The sequence below is a fragment of the Dromiciops gliroides genome, chromosome 3 (assembly GCF_019393635.1).
Source record: "Dromiciops gliroides isolate mDroGli1 chromosome 3, mDroGli1.pri, whole genome shotgun sequence".
NCBI classification, from domain to species: Eukaryota; Metazoa; Chordata; class Mammalia; order Microbiotheria; family Microbiotheriidae; genus Dromiciops; species Dromiciops gliroides.
In genome coordinates, this window is record NC_057863.1 from 570597207 (window position 1) to 570617493 (window position 20287).

A 20287-nucleotide genomic window follows, 5' to 3' on the forward strand; every position below is an offset into this window, starting at 1 on the left:
TGTGAGATAGTAAGGATGAGTCCATTATTAAAAATTGTTTGCAAAAGCCTGTTTATTCCCTACTAATACGCTCAAGGATGCCTGCAACTTGTGTCTAGATAACCCTCAAAGATGTTGTATAGAAGGCAGAGTAGGCATAGGTTGGTAGTTTTTTTTGGGGGGGGAATCAGTATGGGTTAAGTCTTTTTTCCTCTAATATTGGTTGCTTTTTTATTCAATACATCCTTTCTTTTTGTTATAAATTCTGATCTTAGCTCTGAAGTACGTGGTTTGACTATGCAGAGTCAGATGACACAGGGTTAATTCCCACTTCCCTAAGTTGTTTCTTATCTGTTAAAAACCCAATTTAATTCTTTGTGATGTTTGGTGCTTGCCATGTAGAATCTGTCACATTTTTAAAAAAGTGTTTATGATACACAAGTGTGAAACTTCTTTATAATCTATACATCTATGGCCTCTCTTCTCCTGAATCACCTTTTTTTATTCTGAATCACTTTCTTATAAATTTCTCCTTCCTAAACTTATTACTTATCAATATAATTTAAAAAAAAGAATCTGGATCATCCTTACTTGTTATAGCTTTAGTTATGAAAAAAATTTTAAAAATACTGGGGACTAGGGGCAGCTAGGTGGCACAGTGGATAGAGCATCGGCCCTGGAGTCAGGAGTACCTGAGTTCAAATCTGCCCTCAGACACTTAACACTTATTAGCTGTGTGACCCATGGCAAGTCATTTAACCCCAATTGCCTGACTAAAAAAAATACAAATACAAATAAAATACTGGGGACTAGAGACTAGGCCTCTGAAAAATGGCCATAAGTGGAATAACTATTTATAAATGAATTACAATTTTTATATTTTAATGAATATAACTTTATTTAAACTGATGTAACCATAGCCCAATATTATCTTTACTACCAATTAATAAAAGAAAATATAATTAATTTTTTTAAGTACATGTGAATTAAATACTTGCATTTATAGCAAAGCTCAATGATTTCTGCTTCCAATTTCTTCTGACAACATTCAGTTAACTACCAACAGAATCTTATTAACACACAAGTTTGAGCATATCACTTTCTTGCTCAAAAATCCTCCGTGACTTCCTCTTATCTCTGAGGCAAAATACAAACTTTTTAGGGTGTGGAATTTAAAAATTTTCTGGTCTGGTTCCAATATACCTTTCCAGATTTATTTTATATTACTTTATTTCAGATATTATAAGTTTTGTATTTAACTGAACTATTTCCCATATTCTACATCCCACTTCTTACTACATGCCAGGGATACATTCTTTCCTCCTCTGCTTTCTACCATTCTAATTTTTCTTCAGGGGTTAGTTCTTTTGCCTCTACTTGATTTTCCCATGTTAATGCTCCCTTTCTCTAGTTATCTTGTATAACTTTAACTGCATACCAGTTATATTCCCTCAATAGAATGCAAATTCAATCTGTTTTCTCATATGCAAAATGGTGATACTTGCACTGTTTACTTCACTAAGTGCTTGGTGAAATGTAAAATACTTTATTAGACAATAATGTAATAATTTGTTTATGTGGTAAAGATGGCTTTCCTTTACCATGTCCCACTTTTAACTCATGTATCTCTATCTATCTACAGATATAGATATGTGGAAATATACATAGATGCATACATACACACTTCCATCTCACTGAGTAAAATAAGTCTCCTTATTCTAAAATGAGTGAGCTCCCTGTTCTGCTGTTTTCTGGTCTTCTATTAAATGACCTGGATGTTAGTTTTTATTCTTAAGTTGGATAAAGTTGTACTCATTCTATTCTTCCTACATTAGATGAAGTGCACCTGCTTCTCCAGGTACAAAACAGCCAACACAAAAGCACCAAGACAGGAGATATATGAAGAACAGAGGCCGGTTTGTCTGGAATACACACATACTGCAACCAGCCATGTGCTAAGTGTCGTTCTAAGTGTCTTAAAAATATCTCACTTGATTCTTACAACCTTGGGAGGCAGGTTCTATTATTCTTTCTCTATTTGAGGAAAGTGAGGCAGAGGTTAAGTGACTTGTTTGGGTCCCATTGCTTGTGTCTCAGACCAAATTTGAACTCAGGTCTTCCTAACTCAAGGCTCAGATCACTATCTGCCTCAAATGAAAGAAATATTCAATGAAGAGAAGACTGGAAAGATGGGTTGAGACCAAGTTGTATAGGGCTTTAAAAGCTAAATAATTCATACTTTATCCTAAAAACAATAGGGAGCCATTGGGATTACTTTCATGGGGAGTCATATGGTTAGATCTTTACTTAAATTTCTTTGGCAGCAGTATGAAGGATAGAATGGAATGGGAGAGGATTGAGGGAGACAATTTGAGAGGTGATGAGGGCCCCTTAACTAAGGTGGCAGCTGTGCGAATGGGTGATATGTAAACATGTTTTATTTCCTCTTTTGGATTTTATGCTCTGAGGATAGAGATCAGGTATCCATGTTTGGGTTGCTTGTAGTGGGTATGATTAATAAATGTTTGTTGAACTGAATTAAAGCTCCTAAAGTATTCTTACCATTCTTTCCTCAAATATTTATAACTTCCCTTTAACAATGAAGTTTCCTAAAGTTTTTACTTTATAGCTTAATAAAGACTTAATAAAATTAAAAAGGACTATCTTTCATTATTCTTTGTACTTTTGCTACCAGGTTGTGGAGGGTGTGAGGGTAATAAATTTATGCTTTTAGTTCTCTAACCAGGTACTTAAAGAGCATGTCCACTATTACGTTAAAGACAAAAAATTCAAAATCTCAGTGAAACGCACTGGGATGGGGATAGTTTACAGTTCCTTCTCAAGGAGCTTACTTGGCAAACAATAATCACTTAATAGATGTCTTGAATGAAGAGATTGGACTTGTTTTATGTGGTCCCAGGAATGAGACCAATAAGCAATGGATGGAAGCTAAAGAGAAACGGATTTATGGAGTGAAAGGCCTTTCTAAGACTTAGTGTTATTCAAAGGTGCAATGGGCTGCTTCATGAAGTACTAAGACCCTTTAAGGTCTTTAAGGAGAGCTTGAATAATTGCTAGTCAGTAATGTTGTAGATCAGTTCCCATTTATGGACTGAACTAGACTGCTTTTGAAGTACCTTTGAACACTAAGATTTTTATCACCAGAGTACATAATAACCATTTTTTTTAACCTAGGATAGCACTTGAAGTTCAGAAGCCAAAAGGAAGGCTGTTTCGGGGGCAGCTAGGTGGCACAGTGGATAAAGCACTGGCCCTGGATTCGGAAGGACCTGAGTTCAGATCTGCCCTCAGACACTTGACACTAGCTGTGTGACTCTGAGGAAGTCACTTAACCCTCACTGCCCCCCCCCCAAAGGCTGTTTCCCTAAACTTTCTGTTCTTTCACTCTTCCTTCCTCCATTTCCTTTCTTCCCTCCAAAAAAAATTATAACTATTAGTTTCTTAGATTCAAAATATAGCTAGAAAAAAAGGTAGTCTAGTCCTGTGGGGTTTTTTTTTGTGTGTGTGTTTTTTTTTACCATTGTTTACTCACTCAGTTCTTATAATAGCTAACATCTTTAGTTTTACCTCTACATGCTAACCAACCGGGAGCAACAAAATCTATCCATTCCTCTAATCCTAAGGGACCCCCACCACTTGGTCAACAAATCTGAATCTATATTAGATAGCTGACTAGTTTCTATGACTGTCTGAGCTTACTTTTTAATGGTTCTTAAAAAAATGTTAACTTAAGTTAATCTTACACTAAAGATGAATAGGAATTTTATCACAATTTTAATGTGTTAAAATCTTTATTTCAAGCATCTGTGCTAAAAGGAATAAAGGTTTATTTAATCATGGAGGAAAAATGCTAATATTTGTCTGAAGATCACAATTTAGGTCACTGAACAAATGGAACCAACTATCACTACAGCAGTATGAAATTCATATTTACATTTCAGGACTTCATTGATCTAGGCTTTCTCAAGGAAGGTTAAAATAAAGTAACTTACCAAAAATAATTACAGTAGGATAAGTCAAATATCAGTAAATTCTGTACAAACCCTTTCATTATGAAATTCTTTAAATTTCCATCCGTTAAGTCTGAGTGGATGTAGGTATGATTCTAACTTTTGTGGTAAAGGCTATTACAATGGAATTGTTTTCCATTTGAAGAAAGCTATCTATACACACTCATAAACCCAAGTTATATATAGTGAAAATATTTTAAAAACAATGTTTATTCCCAATCCTCCCTACATTTAAACTGCTTGCCACTATAGCTTACTAGATATACATGGTATAAATTCTCAAGGATAGAATGCTTAAGTTTATTTGATATGTCTGTTTATGCAAGAATAAATGAATTATCCTCTGGACAATCTATGCTTGACATTATCTTTGTGTATTTTAATAAAAACAACACTACACAATTCAGAAAGCTGTCAGCTCATAGATTTGGATGCCCCCTCCAACAATGAAGATCATAACCCAAACACACATATCCCATTATAGATAACTCTTGTATCATGTTCCTTCCGTTTGCAACAGAGGATTCACCTAATGTGCCAGGATCTTTCCTTGCTTTCTCCTAATACTAGAATGCATGGGCAATCGACTTCTTATATCTCACCCTGGCCATAAGAACAGCCACATTTTTTTAAGCATACATTTTCCTGATGATATTCTTTATTTCAGTTCTTCAAATACCTCGTTATATTACAAATTGCTTAGACGACACAAATTTTTCAACACCCTCATAAGTATGTTGTCTCTAGCACATTAACACAATGTACACTTCTTCCAATCTTGCTGTTTTCCCCACCTTTGGCAATGGTAGCACCTGGTGAAGCATCTGGGCTTGGAGTCAGATAGACCTAAGTTTAAATTCAGCTTCAAACACTTATTAGCTCTGTGACCCTGGGCAAGTCACTTAACCTGTTTTAAGTTTTTTCACTGTAAAACAAGGATATGGCACCTACCTTGCAGATTGTTATGAGGATCAAATGAAATATTTGTAAAAGTATGAATAGCACATAGTAGGTGCTATGTAAATGCCTATTCTTTCACTATTTCTTCTCGATTATTATTTTTTTTTTTTAGTGAGGCAATTGGGGTTAAGTGACTTGCCCAGAGTCACACAGTCAGTAAGTGTTAAGTGTCTGAGGCCGGATTTGAACTCAGGTACTCCTGACTCCAGGGCCGGTGCTCTCTCCACTGCGCCATCTAGCTGCCCCTCTCTATTATTTTTAATGATATTTCCACCCTTATAAACAAGTAGTTCTACCATCCTTGATAGTGAAGAATGCCCTATAACATTTTTTGGAGATCTTTTCTATTTTTCTTCTGTTCATTGTCCTCTTTCTGTTTAATCCTGCAATGCCATCAGGATAACTGCTCAGCTGCATCGCTCACTCAGCTTTCTTTTATGACGTGATCTAGCTCATAACCTTCCACTATCCTTCTATATAATTTCTTAGAACAAGTTTGAAGTTCTAAAATAGTGTTGTTGCGGCAGGTAGGTGGTGCAGTGGATAGAGCACCGGCCCTGGAGTCAGGAGGACCTGAGTTCAAATCCGGCCTCAGACACTTACTAGCTGTGTGACCCTGGGCAAGTCACTTAACCCCAATTGACTCACCCGCCCCCCAAATTTAAAATGGTGTTGTCCTGGGCAACACTATCTTCTGTTAAGCACATCATGTTTTCTATTGATGTTGCTTTTTAGACTTTTAAATTTTCTTTGTTATGGCAGTTAATTCACATTCACTAGCTTTTTTTGGTATGAGGCAATAGGGGTTAAGTGACTTGCCTAGGATCACACAGCTAGTGTTAAGTGTCTGAGGCCGGATTTGAACTCAGGTCCTCCTGACTCCAAGGCTGGTGCTCTATCCACTGTGCCACCTAGATGCTCCTCGCTAAAACTTTTGAAATTATTATACTGGTCACGATACTTAGTTTTTCAGAGTTATCTCGACAATACTGCTGTTCTTGTGTACATTATTCTGGTTCTGCTCACTTTGCCACTGATTCATACAAGTTTCCCTAGGTTTTTCTTATCAACATATTGCTGAAACACAACAGAACTGTCTTTTTTTTTTTTTGCGGGCAATTGGGCTTAAGTGACTTGCCCAGGTGTCTGTCTTTTTAATATTTTAATTATTCTAGTTTTGTAATGATTTGATATTTGCTCTTAGTCAGTGGTACAACACTATAGATAAGATGATTTAAGAATCATCACATCATCAGTTATGAGTAATTTCTTTTCTGGTAAAATATGATTAATTTCATTTCCTTGTGATGTTATGTGGATGCTTGCTATGTCCAAAATCTGCCAATTATTTTTTCAAAGACGTACAGGCGTGAGGCTTCTATAGCATTTCTTTTATCACGAACTCACTTTTTCAATATTTCTTGCCACTCTATTCTCACTTTTGCTCGTCAGTACTCAATTATATATTTAATTTGGAGTCTTAAGTTCTTCACAGAATTTTTCTATTATATCCTTTGGAAGAACTGTTCCTGCTTGCCTGTGGATGTATAAGAACAGCGCTACCAATTCCTTCATTTCCTTCTCCAATGAGAACCTTTGAGTTCATCCTATTAGCATCAACTTCTTTCGTCTGGTTTAATTTAAAGGAGGGATGTCAAGAATGATATGAGTAATTTCTATCAGTGGAAGATTCATCCTTTTGGTCACTGGACCAGGATCTCACCTTAAGAATACTGGGGGTTGGGGGGGCAGCTAGGTGGCGCAGTGGATAGAGCACTGGCCCTGGATTCAGGAGTACCTGAGTTCAAATCCGGCCTCAGACACTTAACACTTACTAGCTGTGTGACCCTGGGCAAGTCACTTAACCCCCATTGCCTCACTAAAAAAAAAAAAAAAAATTAAAAAAAAAAAAAAGAATACTGGGGGGTGGGAGAAAGAATACCAGGAGCTAGGGCAGCAAGGTGGGGCAGTGGATAAAGCACTGGCCCTGGATTCAGGAGGACCTGAGTTCAAATCCAGCCTCAGACACTTGACACTTACTAGCAGTGTGGCTGGGCAAGTCACTTAACCCTCAGTGCCCCCTCAAGAAAACCCAAAGAATACCAGGAGTTAAGTTAAAGTTTATAGTTGATCTCAAAAATGTGTGATTTTTAGCACCTTCTGACCCTTGTTCTGACAAGACCATTGCTAGTGCAGTAATGGTGGGGGACTGAATGACATTTTCTATTTTTATTTCCTGCATTGCCAGAGCTGAAGAATTCATCCCCAAATGGCCAGGTGGTATCTCTCTCTACTTAGGACCAGAGTATAAGTCTGCTCATAAAAATACTATGTTATACAAGCTGTATTATATACACTATATATTTAACTAATACCCAGTTCATTTCATAAATATTTCTTCTGCAATATGAAAACTGCTTTCCTTCAAGAAAACTGATTTTATTCCTTAAAAATCATATAAACTGGGGCAGCTAGATGGCGCAGTGAATAGAGCACTGGCCCTGGAGTCAGGAGGATTTGAGTTCAAATCCAGCCTCAGACACTTAACACTTACTAGCTGTGTGACCCTGGGCAAGTCACTTAACCCCAATTGCCTCACCAAAAAAAAAAAAAAAAAAAAAAGGAAAAAAAAATCATATAAACTAAAATATCACCAATGTTTAGAGGTTCAAATGCTGAAAATATTTGAGATAATATAAACAAAATTCAGTTAAAAATTCTTCTGATACAAAGTATTCTTCAAATTTGTTTACTATTTTCAATCAAAGAGCAAAATGTGAGGTAAAATCCATCAATTGTGACTTAGGTAATACAAAGTTAACTTTTTTGGTCATGAAATCATCGAAGAACTTTAGAGCTAGAAGACAGCTTACTTAGAGATAATCTAGTTTAACATCCCAATTTTATAATTGAAGAACTGATTTGTCCTTGGATATTTTTAGCTCTAATTCAAGTGAATGTTAGATTGCTACCCAATTGCCTACTGAATAAAGGCAGTGTGGTACAGTATTAAGAAGGCTGGATATGGACTTAGAGAACCTAGGTTCATTCTGCTTCTGATGTTTATTAGCAGTAACATTGGTATGGCACTCTGTGCCAGGCATTGTGACAAGAGCTTCAGTTATCTCATTTGAACCTCACAACAACCTTGGTACTATTAACGTACGTACTATTCTTACCCCTATTTTAAAGATGAGGAAACCAAGGCAAAAAAAAGTTAAGCGATTGCCTGGGGTCATACAGCCAGTAAATTTATCTGAAGCCATATCTAAGCTCAGGTCTTCAGAAACTGTAAACCTAACCCTCTATCCACTGTACCACTTAGCTGCCTTCAAAAGTTGTCTTCTAGAAAATGAATTAATTTTATTCAGTGTAAAAATAAGTAACAAATAACATCAAAGCATGAAATTAGAGGGAAGCAGGATTTATTTTTGATTCCTGTAAGAACTTTCTAACAATTGAAAATGTCCCAGAATAAACTGCTTTGTAATATAGTTATTTTCCCATTCCTGGATATATTAAACTAAAGCTATCTCTCAGTAGGGATGCTATACATGTTGATTCTTGCACGAGGTAAAGTTAATCCAGATCATAAGGTCCACTCCAACTATAATTATGACACTTAATTTCCTGAAAATGGTAAGATTCAGATGTAGAGCTGGTAGAAGGTCTTAGAGAAACTGGGAGCTTTATAGTTTAGGTGACTTGTCCCAGGTCACACAGTTAAGTACTAAAAGAGACTTAACACTATGATTTCTGACTCCAGGTTCAGCACATCATGCTACCTGTCCCAAATATTTTAATCCCTAGTTGTGCATTAGCAAATTTAACATGTCTATCCACTTAACTGGCAGAAGAGTTTTTAGAAAAAGAGTTCTGAAGTAGTCATTTGTAATTTGCCTCTCATTCAAATGTCATTTTAAAAAAAGCAATATGAAAAATGTGCATGCTGTTACTCAACTAGAAGTACCTGGATAAAAAAGTCCTACCAACAGTCTTTCCCACCCATGCATAGTGGTGGCATGTATTCAGAACAGCAAAGTCCTTCTCTTTCTTTGAATAACCAGTCATACAACCTCCTTTTAACAATCATTCTCCAGCCCATTTGTCCATCCTTCAGGGACCTAAAAAAAATATAATCAGAGAATGGCATGTCTAGGTTGTGTTAAGAATATAGTAGCACAATTCATTTGAGCAATGTGTATCCTTGAACAAATCATTTAATCTTTGTTGGCTTCCTTTTCATTGTGTGAAATCAAACAATGATTGCTGTCTTCTTCCAGCTGACAAAAATGCTATGTTTTGCATGTTTGTGTTATATAAATATTAGATAGTATTTATTGGGTGTGTGGATATAGGTTCTCCATAAATTTTATGAATATAGGGTTATACAGTGCTGACATAGAGTAGGCACTTGATATGTTGATTATGGCTCTGAATTTCGTTATTACTGTTTAGGATTTGCTTGGGGAACTCATTTCTTTTTTAGGTTTAAAATGCCTACCTCTCAATGTCAGGAGTCATCTAAGCAACTCAATTTAGAAATCAAAAACTTAGCTTAATACAAACTTGCCTTCTAGTTTTGCTTCCTTTCTGCATGCAGGTAATGCCTAATCTATAACAGGTATTTTTCCAAAAATTTCTTTAATGTAAGTCAACTTTTGAGAAACAAAACTTGTGTCAGAAATATTATAAAATGGAGGCTAGGTTCCTAAGATAGAACAGTCTTCTTAATATACAAAATAGCTGCACAAAGAACTAGTCTGAATTCAAGGTGCTAGAGGCAAGAAGTATATAGAACAGAAAGAAAAGAAAACCTAAAATAAGGGGCCTCTGTCATTCTGCTATCTTTCTAAATCCTCTCCCACTTTCTAATACTCTTTTCTCTAGGTACCCAGCATATACATATCCTGACTAAAGTACCTCACTTCCTAAATTAAGTAATTTTTCCCCCTTTCCTCATTTCAATGGATTCGATGCATCTGATCAAAAGTACAGAACCATTTAATAGTAAAGTGCTTTAGCAAGAGTTCCTTAACCCTTTTGAGTTAGTTGCATTAAAACAAGAAAAAGAGGGGCAGCTAGGTGGCATAGTGGATAAAGCACTGGCCTTGGATTCAGGAGTACCTGAGTTCAAATTTGGCCTCAGAAACTTGATACTTACTAGCTGTGTGACCCTGGGCAAGTCACTTAACCCCCACTGCCCTACCAAAAAAAAAAAAGAAAGAAAAAAAAGATGGTGGCTAAACTAAATAAATTGGTAAAATTTCGGTTTAACCAAATTAAGTGGAAAAAAAATTTAAGGAAGTGGAGGCACAGTGGCTGTTGTAAGCAATCCAGGATCTCTCCTTTCTGGAAGCAGAGTGCTTGACACAAAATAAGCACTTAATAAATGCTTATTAACTCATTCTAAATTTTTACTACACTTAATTTATGTGCCTTATTCTTTTAAGAAGTCTTTGAAATTACTGTGTATGTTCTTTCCTTTCTTGAAACTTTTTCTTTCTTCAGTTCCTATGCCACTATCCTATCCTGGTCCTAATCACTTAGCAACTTTCCACATTTTCCCACCTTTGGCACGTACAGCCTATAACAATCATCTATATTATATATTTCTTTGTGCTATTAGCCAAAATTTACCTAGGAACAAATAAAATTAAAATACAAGACAAAAGATAATTGAACAAACATTAAGTGCTTCCTACGTGCAAAGTCCTGGGAACACAAACACAAAAAGAAAAATCTTAACCCTCAAAGAATTTATAATAGGAGGTATGAATTAAGCTAATTTTATTTAATATAGAAAGAACAAACAATTATGGGTATCAGGAAACGTTTCTTATAGGTGGTGGTACCTGAGTTTGTTTACAATTGGAAGGAAGCCAAAGTTTCTAAGAGTCAGAATTGAAAACAAGGTGAATTTTGGGACTGAGGGACAGCCTACACAAAGTAAAAAATGAAGATGGATACTGGGGAGCAAGACAATTTAACCAGGAAAGGTTAAATGAAGTCACACTGTGAAAAATCTTAAAAGTTAGTGAAATGGATGTTCTATTTGCTCTCCTGATCCACTCCCAATTTAAAAAAAAAAAAAAAAAAAAAAAAAAAAGTAGCATACAGCCAGACTCTTTTGTCTGTCAGTGACCTTATATAGGTTTCCCCCATTCCTGATGTACATTTCTACCATTCATTAGTGGCTATTATGATAGGTTAAATCTTGTTTTCCAAAGTTACAATTAGATTCTTTTAGTCTTCAATCTCTTCAGTCAAGTTGTCTTATGCCAAAATGGTTTATGGATGCCAAGGTGGTAACACTGAAAAAGCACTCTAGTCAATTGAGAGGATATGGGTTCAAATCCCAACTCCAACTCCCTGTGTGACCATGAGCAAATCACTGTATACATAAACCTATGAACTCACAACCTTCAGAAGCAGCCCATTTTATTTTTAAGTAATTTTAATCAAAAGGAAGTTTTTTTGTACATTAATCTAAAAGTTTTTCTCCCCAAAACAGAATGAGGAAATCTCAGGAGCACATTGAGGGAACATTATTTCAGTTTCATTATAATGTAGAACACATGGTCAGTAGTAAAAGGAAATAAAGGTATTTTATTCAATTAATATTTAAGTAACTATTATGTGCAAAGTACCAAGTGGCAAGAATACAAATGTGTATAAAACATTTCCCCTGCTCTTTTTTTTTTTTTAGTGAGACAATGGGGGTTAAGTGACTTGCCCAGGGTCACACAACTAGTGTGTTAAGTGTTAAGTGTCTGAGGCCGTATTTGAACTCAGGTCTTCCTGACTCCAGGGCCAGTGCTCTATCCACTGCGCCACCTAGCTGCCCCTTCCCCTGCTCTTAAGGAGCTCAAAATCTATTAAGGAAGACATCACATAAATAGGTATATATATAGAAAGTATGATCTTAAGATCCTTGAAAGTAGGGATTGTTTAATTCAAGGGGTGTTTAATGTAGTTTGAGTGCCACAGGTCATAGGAGTTTGAATAGAAAGGCAACTTAGACATCATCTAGTCTAGTTTTCTCACTTTAGGTCTTAAGAGCTTGTGACTTGCTCCAAATCATAAAAGCAGAGTAAATAAAAGAGCTGGAGTTCTCATGAAGGTTTTCTGACTCAAAATCCAGTCTCCTACACACTCATGCTGTTCTGAGTACAAAAAGTCTTGTCATAGTTTGGAAGGATGTCATGCAACAGGGTCATCAGGGACAATGTCAGGGAGGTGACATTTTGAGTATGGACATTAAAATGGGTACAATTTCTCACAATGTTCATATTATGCATGAGTTGTCATTCTGCTTCTGAATTGCATAAAACACCATTTACTGTATATAGTTCAATCTGGACTAGTTTGATTTTAGTTCTATTAAGCTTGTGCCAGGTGGCAACAGCAGGATATCCATCAGGGAGCTGTTAGGGGGTTACTGAGCAGCAATGGCCAAATAGGCTCTAAGTCAAGAGAGTTCCAAGTTCTCACAGCTTTACTACTTTCTAAATACCTTCTCACAGGCTTATTTTTGTTTTTTATTTCAAATAATCCTAAATCATTTTCTAAACTTACACAATTTGTAGATGTATTCCTAGCATACCTGTAAGATGACAGGATTTCAAAAATAGGTTACTGTCAAAGTACTAAAAATTTTCCTGAGAAAAATTAAAGTAGTAAATTATAAGTTAGTTCCCTCCCACAGAAACGAAGACTCCATGTTTTCAATCTGGTGTATATTATACACAAATGCTAGTATTCTAAATAGAGGATAATAAACAGAATGAATTGAGCTACAGACATACTTGACAATGTCCTAAGATTTTTTTTATGCATGCTTTGATACTAAGTATCTTTCTTTCTTTTTTTTTTGGTGGGGCAATGAGGGTTAAGTGACTTGCCCAGGGTCACACAGCTAGTAAGTGTCAAGTGTCTGAGGCCAAATTTGAACTCAGGTCCTCCTGAATCCAGGGCTGGTGCTTTATCCACTGCGCCACCTAGCTGCCCTCACTAAATATATTTCTTAGTAAAACCTAAGGCATTTAAGAAAAAACCTTCAAAGTAATTAATAGGTTGTCTTGCCATAAGTAGAAATGTGACTCCATCAAGGTAAAGTTGAAAAACTAAGTTTTTACTGTGAAAACATTAAAAAAAAAATTCACAATCCAGTTGAGATGTATAAAAATCAACATGAGAAATTTCCCATATGGTTTTACTGCCTTTAATTAGTCATAAATAGCAATTAATTAAAGGGAAAATGCATGATATGTAGAAAGACAGAAGAGAATAAATATAACAACATATTATACAGTTCAAACATACATTTTTAAAAAAAATGCCTGAGTTAAGGAATAGTTTTCACTATAAAAACACTCAAGAACTTCTGGATCTACTCCCATTCCCCCTGCCCCAGGGCCACATATTGATGTTGCTAAAAAGTAAAGGCTCCTAAAAGGTAAATTCCACAACAACAAATTAGACAATGAAAATCTCTATACTAAGAAAATTAAGCCCAAGTACTGGACAAAAAAAGGTACACTAAATCCAAGTTAATACTAGATGAAAAATAATTTACATAGTCCTTTAAAATATGTTCTAAGAAGATTATGTAGAAACATTTCCCTTTATTTGCATTCAGGAGAATTAACAGAAAGATTAGTTTATGAAATGATTGTTAACATATGCAAAGTTGAGTTTAATTTTTAAAAATCTGACAATAGAAATGCCACAGAATAGTAACACAGATAACATATTATATTTAAAAATGATATTAAGAGATGAGCTTAGACACTGAAAAGCTGAGTTCTTTGGTTTGAATAGTGAATTATGAGTTATGTAGAAGTATATTCTACAAAACATATTAAAATGAATCTAATTCTGTATAAAATTATCTTTATTAATAAAAATAGGGAAACTATTAAAAGAAAATGGAAAGAAAAGCTGAGTAACAAGAGACAAAAATATTTCTGAGTACCATAGCTAATTTTTTTTTTTCTTGCAGGGCAATTAGGGTTAAGTGACTTGTCCAGAGTCACCCAGCTAATAAGTGTCAAATGTCTGAAGGTCACATTTGAACTCAAGTCCTCCTGAATCCAGGGCCCATGCTTTATCCACTGCACCACCTAGCTGCCCCCATACCATAACTAATTTTAAAAGAAAAGTTATATCTTGAAATCGCTACCATACCTTTGGGACTGAATTCAGACTTCAATTTAAGCTAGCAATCCAAACTATTATGGATAGTATGGATCCTGAAGTCAGGAAGATGTATATTCCTGAGTTCAAATCTGACTTCAGACATTTCCTAGTGGCATGACCTTGAGGAAAGCCACTCTACTCAGTTCCTTATCTATAATATGAGCTGAAGTAAATAGCAAACCACTCCAGTATCTTTAATTAAAAAAAAACAAACAAACCCAAATGGGGTCATGAAGAGTTAGACAGGACTGAAATCACTGAACAATTTATTCTTGTTAAGACTTTGGCCATTTCCAGGATACAACATTTAAATGAGTGATTAATTTCCAAAATAGAAACAAATATTTAAAAATAATAAAGAACTAAATGAAAATAGCAAAAAAGACCAAGAAAGTATGGCTTATCGATATAAGTAAGATGTATATGGCTTATAAATGTATACAAAATACTGAGGTTTTGAGAGAGCAAAACAAAATTTGTTAACTATTTCAGGACGTTCTTTATCTCATTGTATTAGATACTTAAAACAAACATTTTATAGGATGAAAGTGGGAGGCTTACAATTTAAAATGGCTTTTTGGGTAGTTCTGTATAAAAAAAATCATTTTCTTGCCCTTTGCTATCTTATTAGTTGGAAGTCAAAACAGTTATAGTGTAATTTTAATTCTGATTCAGTAACATTTTATAACGTACAATTTCATAATAAAATAAATCCTAATACTTTGAAATTTTTTATTTCTGAAAATTCTATTCTGGTTCAGTACTTTCCCTGTTAAAGGACAGGTTATTGTAATACTAGATAGAAGACGTCTAATTACAAATTAAGATATAATTTAGTTAGAATATACAGCAAGATTATTTAACAATTTATAATACCTGAAGTCTCTATTATGCATTTTATTCAATATATTAACATAAAGGGACTCTATTATTCATTTCAAACTACATTTCTTTGGTATACAAGACGACTTTTTAAAAGAACTACAAACTGTTGTAGTTTTGAATTAAAAGTTTTTCAGTAGAGTTATAAGTTAATAAGGACAAAAGTCACCAAGGATAATTCTTATTTAGCCGATTACTTGAATTAGACAAAACAAAAACATAGCATCAAAAAAGGGCAAGAGTCATGGGATGTGAGTTAATTGATTATATGTTCACTTAATAAGAACTCCTGAACCATTATAAAGAATTTAAGGAGCCATAAAAATCACTAAACATAACTTTAACTTCATTTTCACTAAGTACATTAATCTACCTAAATGTTTAAAAGAGAAAGCTCTCTTGAAACAGTAGGTCTCTAATTTTTACTTTCTTTAATAATAAATGATACTGAAACACTCGAGACAAGGCTTTTTCCCATCAGGATGGTAATATCCACCTGCAAAAGGCAAGAAATGTAATTAAGATTTAGAATGCAGGCTTAAATGAAGATTTTAATGTATAGCGAGATGATGATTTATAGAATATAATTAGAGTAGCCCAAACATAAGTGTAAACCTGATGATACTGACAGCTCTGAATAGGAAATAGTTATACATAACTCTCTTATTTAGGAATGGACCCAAGAAAACCTTTCAATGACCATATATTATGTACAAAACATTAAAAACAATGTGAAGCATGTCTTTCAGTTTATAGAAAATTTCCTATTTTGTTGATTAATTATTATTTAGCTTTTAAACTCTGCAAAAGATGAACAGGGGGGCTCCATTTTATTAAAAGATCCTATTTTTTCTTAATATATTGAAACACGTTTTTTCACCATTCTTTATGTACTTGCCTGAATTGTTTTGGTTTAATTCCATACTCCAACTAATGTATTGGAGAGATTGACAATGATGCAATTATTTGGCACAAACTTAAGAAAACATGAAAGACATTAGGAAGTTATCTATGGAAGAAGCAAAAAAGTTGAATTTTCACTGATAAGCACAACATTATCTTTCTAGGTGAAGTTCTGAAAAGCTATTGAATTAAGAATAAGAGTAAAGCTGAAGTTTTAATATGAAAAAACCTGCTCCTTAAAAGTTGCAAATTGATTTGACATAGAAAGATGCCTACTAAATGAGATGCCATTTCCATGTTTATTCTGATAAACTGCTACTGGTCTATATTCAAGAGTATACACTTACTATATGCTACTGTTAGAAGCTTTTAATAGCTAGCTGCATATTCAAATTTTTGATTCTTACTCTCTCCATATGCTTTACTGTTTATTTCTCCAAAGTTTCATCTTCTCTCTCTCAATTGAGATTTTAAAGTAATGTTTAAAAAAAGAAGCTACAATCTAGCTATAAACAGCAATATAAATTGATCTTCATTCATTTCTGGAGTATGAATATTAAACATAGGATTTTTTCTTACAAAAACATACTGGCCAATATTTTAAAAACAAATTATTAACCCTAACTTGAAATAATCTGACATGGCTTAAAAAAAAAAAAAAGAAAAAATAAACAACTCCTCCATAATAAACACAAAATCCCCCCAAACAAAAACAACCCCCACCCCAAACCCAAACCCATCAAATACTTAGGAAGCAAGCTATCAGTTGGATGACTGGTATGTTAGACAAAGTTTGGAATAATACATTTTGAATTTAATTCATTACAAAATATTTAAATGACTAAGAAGGCTTTATAAATGTTGAACTGAATCAATATATAATTAGTATTAACAATTTTATGATGACTGTTAGAAAGCATCAAAGAAAATAAAAGATATTATTTCCCCCCTTAATTAGATATTTCAAAATAAAGACCATCTCTGAATATTACATGGACCACAGAAAGCTGAGTCAATATCCCATTTCTTTACAAGATTTGTTATGAAGCTGTTGCAGTCAGATTTCACTAGAGATGGGTTTTTAAATAGTGCCACTACCCACACAAGCACACTATTTTGAATTGTCTACTCTTTAGTTTCCCAACTTTAATGTAATCATTTAATTTACATCTGAAGTGGAACAACTTATTTTAAATTCCACAAATGGGTAATTACAATTACTGGAAATGATTCATTATACTTTTTGCTTATATTTTTTGGAGTATATTTTTGCTATTTAAAGGACAGAGTGTTAAAAACAACAGTTTGGTTTTATTCAAAATACACATTCACAAACTACTTTAATTATTATCAATTTTAATTCAATAATTTGATGGCAAGAAGAGAACCTAAAGGAGACATTTTTTTCTAATCGTCACTGCATGTAAAAGTAAGAATTTTAAAATGGATACTATGATTTTAAATCAGATTCTCTCTGGAGCTCAAGGTTACATTTAAAAAAGCAAAGAAACTTGTAGTTTCAGTGCATAAAGTACCCGAGACTTTTTGGGGAGGGGAGAGAACCCCTGAACATTTTTATGGCTAGTAATTTCACACCTTGTCATCATGCCTACAGTTTATATCTGAAAATTATTTTAAAACAGTACAAAAAAATTGGTTGTTTCTCTAACTTCTGAAATGGTGGACAAATATTCATAGATCAAATGCCTTTCAGTACTTTACAAAACAAATTCACAAAGAAATTTAACAAATTTATTATTTTTTAAAAAGTGATTTTGAAATAAATGTAAACACTAATTTCCAAATGTTTTTACAGAATATTTTAGTCTTATTTAAAGTAAAAACCAAGTTGTTTTTTTTTTGTGTTTTTTTGCAGAGAGGGGCCAACCTTACTTCAGCAGCACAGTTAATACTGGAGATACTTTTAAAATCTAAACGCCAATATTTACGTGCTGCTAAGGCACTGTTGACATTGATATCACACAATGAAGCTTTGGCTATTAAGCAATATAATTTCTTCAGAAGATCAGATCCTTGTATTTTTGAGGCAGCACAATATGGCCTGCACCTTTTTAAAACCAACAAACCATTATGTGCTGCTACTTTACCCCAAGGTGTCTACACACTAGCTCCTAAAAAGAACATGAGATACCGTCTTTAGGAAAAGAACGAAATATACATTAACCATGTTTTCATGTTTTAAATAGACTTAATTTAATAAGTTCACAGTTATTTTTACATAGCATGAATACTGTAAGTGTAGCAACATAAGATTTAGATATAGGTCTTTTCCTTTAATATTTCTGGAAAAAAAATACTGTATTAACAACAAACCCAAATTACTTTAACCTGAAACAAAAAATTAATGAACATAATTTAATTTTATCTTGTATTAACAGCAGTTAGTATATATTTTATTCTTTAACATAAATAAACCCCTTAAAAAGTAATCCTGTTATTTTGACCACATGTTAAAAGAGCATGTAACTGATAACATAGTGAAATAATATGCACAAATTCTATCACAAATAGAAAAGGCCTGAAATGACACCTCCTCACTTCTTTGTAGGAAGTAGGAAAATAGAGGAAATCTTATAGCTGTGAAATACTGCACAGAGACTTCTTCAATACATAGTTTTACAAAAGCTATTCCCCTTCCATTACCTGCCTTTTATTATTAGCACCAACTCAATGAGGGGGGATTGTTAGTATTTCTATAGCACTTTTCTATATACATTATCTCATTTGATGTGCACAATAATGCTGTAATAAACTGATGCTGTAAGCACTGAGTTTTAAGTGATCAATTCAGGATTTGAACTTGGGTCTTCCTGATTCCATGTGCAATACTCTATAATAATAATTCACCATCTAGGGAAATGTGATAGATGTAAAACAAAAGATTTGAGGAAAAAAGTTTAAAGAGCCCACTGAGGGAGAATTTAAAGTGAAGGTATTTGAACATGCTTTCAATCAAAGGGAAAAGCCATGGGCTTACATTCAGGAACTAAGTATCTCACTGCTCAAAAATACTATTTCTTTTCCTTTTGTCTCAAAATCTAAGTGACTATACTATCACTAATACTTGGTAACATCAAATTTTTGAATTGGTAGACAAAAATCTGAAAGGTAAGAAAAGTATGTGGTTTGTTAGAAACAATACTGGACTATACATAGTACATTGTATTTGACACTAAATAGCTGCTCATCCCTGGACAAATCATTTAATGTCTTCACCTTCTTTAGTGAATTCAAAGAGAGTTAAGTTGCTCATATCTGAAATGAAATTAAATCCTTTCAAAAAATAAAAATAACCTCTTACCCCAGACAACTTCTTTGCCTTTCATCATTTTTCAGATGAACTGCCCTACTTATCTTAGAGGACTACTGCAAGCAGAAGATGAACTAAGGTCAGGGTGGATCAATCTCATTAAGCACAGGAGACAAATTTCACCAGTGTCACTGCTAAATGTCTTACATATTCGATAGGCACTTAAACAGCATGATGGGTTTGGTTCAGAGGGCCACATTAATTCTTTACTTTTCCCTCTGCTTAACCTTTGTACACAAATGATTCATAATAACGAAGGGAAAATAATAAATGTTGCTATTAAGTCATCCAATTATTCATTTGTGTATGAAAATTGGTTTTTTGCATTTATTTTATTGAAAATACACAAAAACTGGCACATAGCACATCCTGAGGAATCTATATTTCCCCAAAGTTATTTATTTTACAGCATCTTCTTCTCTTTTTCTTCCCACATAAAATTGAGGCCAATCTGTTATCAATAACCTAAAAAAATCTGATCTGCAAAAATAGTATTTAGTTTGCATTTATAAAGTATATTCATAAAATTATAGTTTAGTTGGATTCCTTTTAAAAAACAAGACCAAAAAAAGGCATTGTTTTCACATATTCAGAAAGTTAATGTAACCAGAACTATAATAAATAAATGTTTAGCTATATGAAAAGTACTTTTAAAAAGAGATATTTTTATACCTGAATTTATAGCTCAGTGTGACTGTGGACACACTTTCCTTCCTAATAAAGTCTTGAACTTTGGTTTGTAATCAGTTGTGCTAAGATGAAACAGTTCTTTTATACAAGCCTTCTTTGTAAGTTTTCTTTTGGTACAAATTTGTGAAATCCAATCATTCATGTCTAAAAGAAACATTGGACAACTGACTTCAGTACTAAAAAGATAAAAATTAATCCAGAATCCTAACAAATGCATAAGGAAAAAGCCCTACCTTGCTATTATTCTATCTATACTCTATTTCAAAACATTGGTGCTTCATCTTTTGACATCGAGTGAAGTTCAACCATG

At 33.9% G+C, this 20287-nt stretch overlaps 1 long non-coding RNA gene across 4 annotated transcripts in view; it reads right to left on the reverse strand.

Annotated features, from left to right (window-relative positions):
• Positions 1-20287, reverse strand: part of LOC122750714 — a 111026-nt gene that overhangs the window by 15246 nt on the left and 75493 nt on the right. For 3 of the 4 annotated variants that reach the window (XR_006355752.1, XR_006355751.1, XR_006355749.1), the window contains exon 6: positions 8941-9094. This is a non-coding gene — a long non-coding RNA (uncharacterized LOC122750714). The remainder of the gene's footprint in view (positions 1-8940; positions 9095-20287) is intronic. The other variant, XR_006355750.1, reaches the window with a different exon arrangement.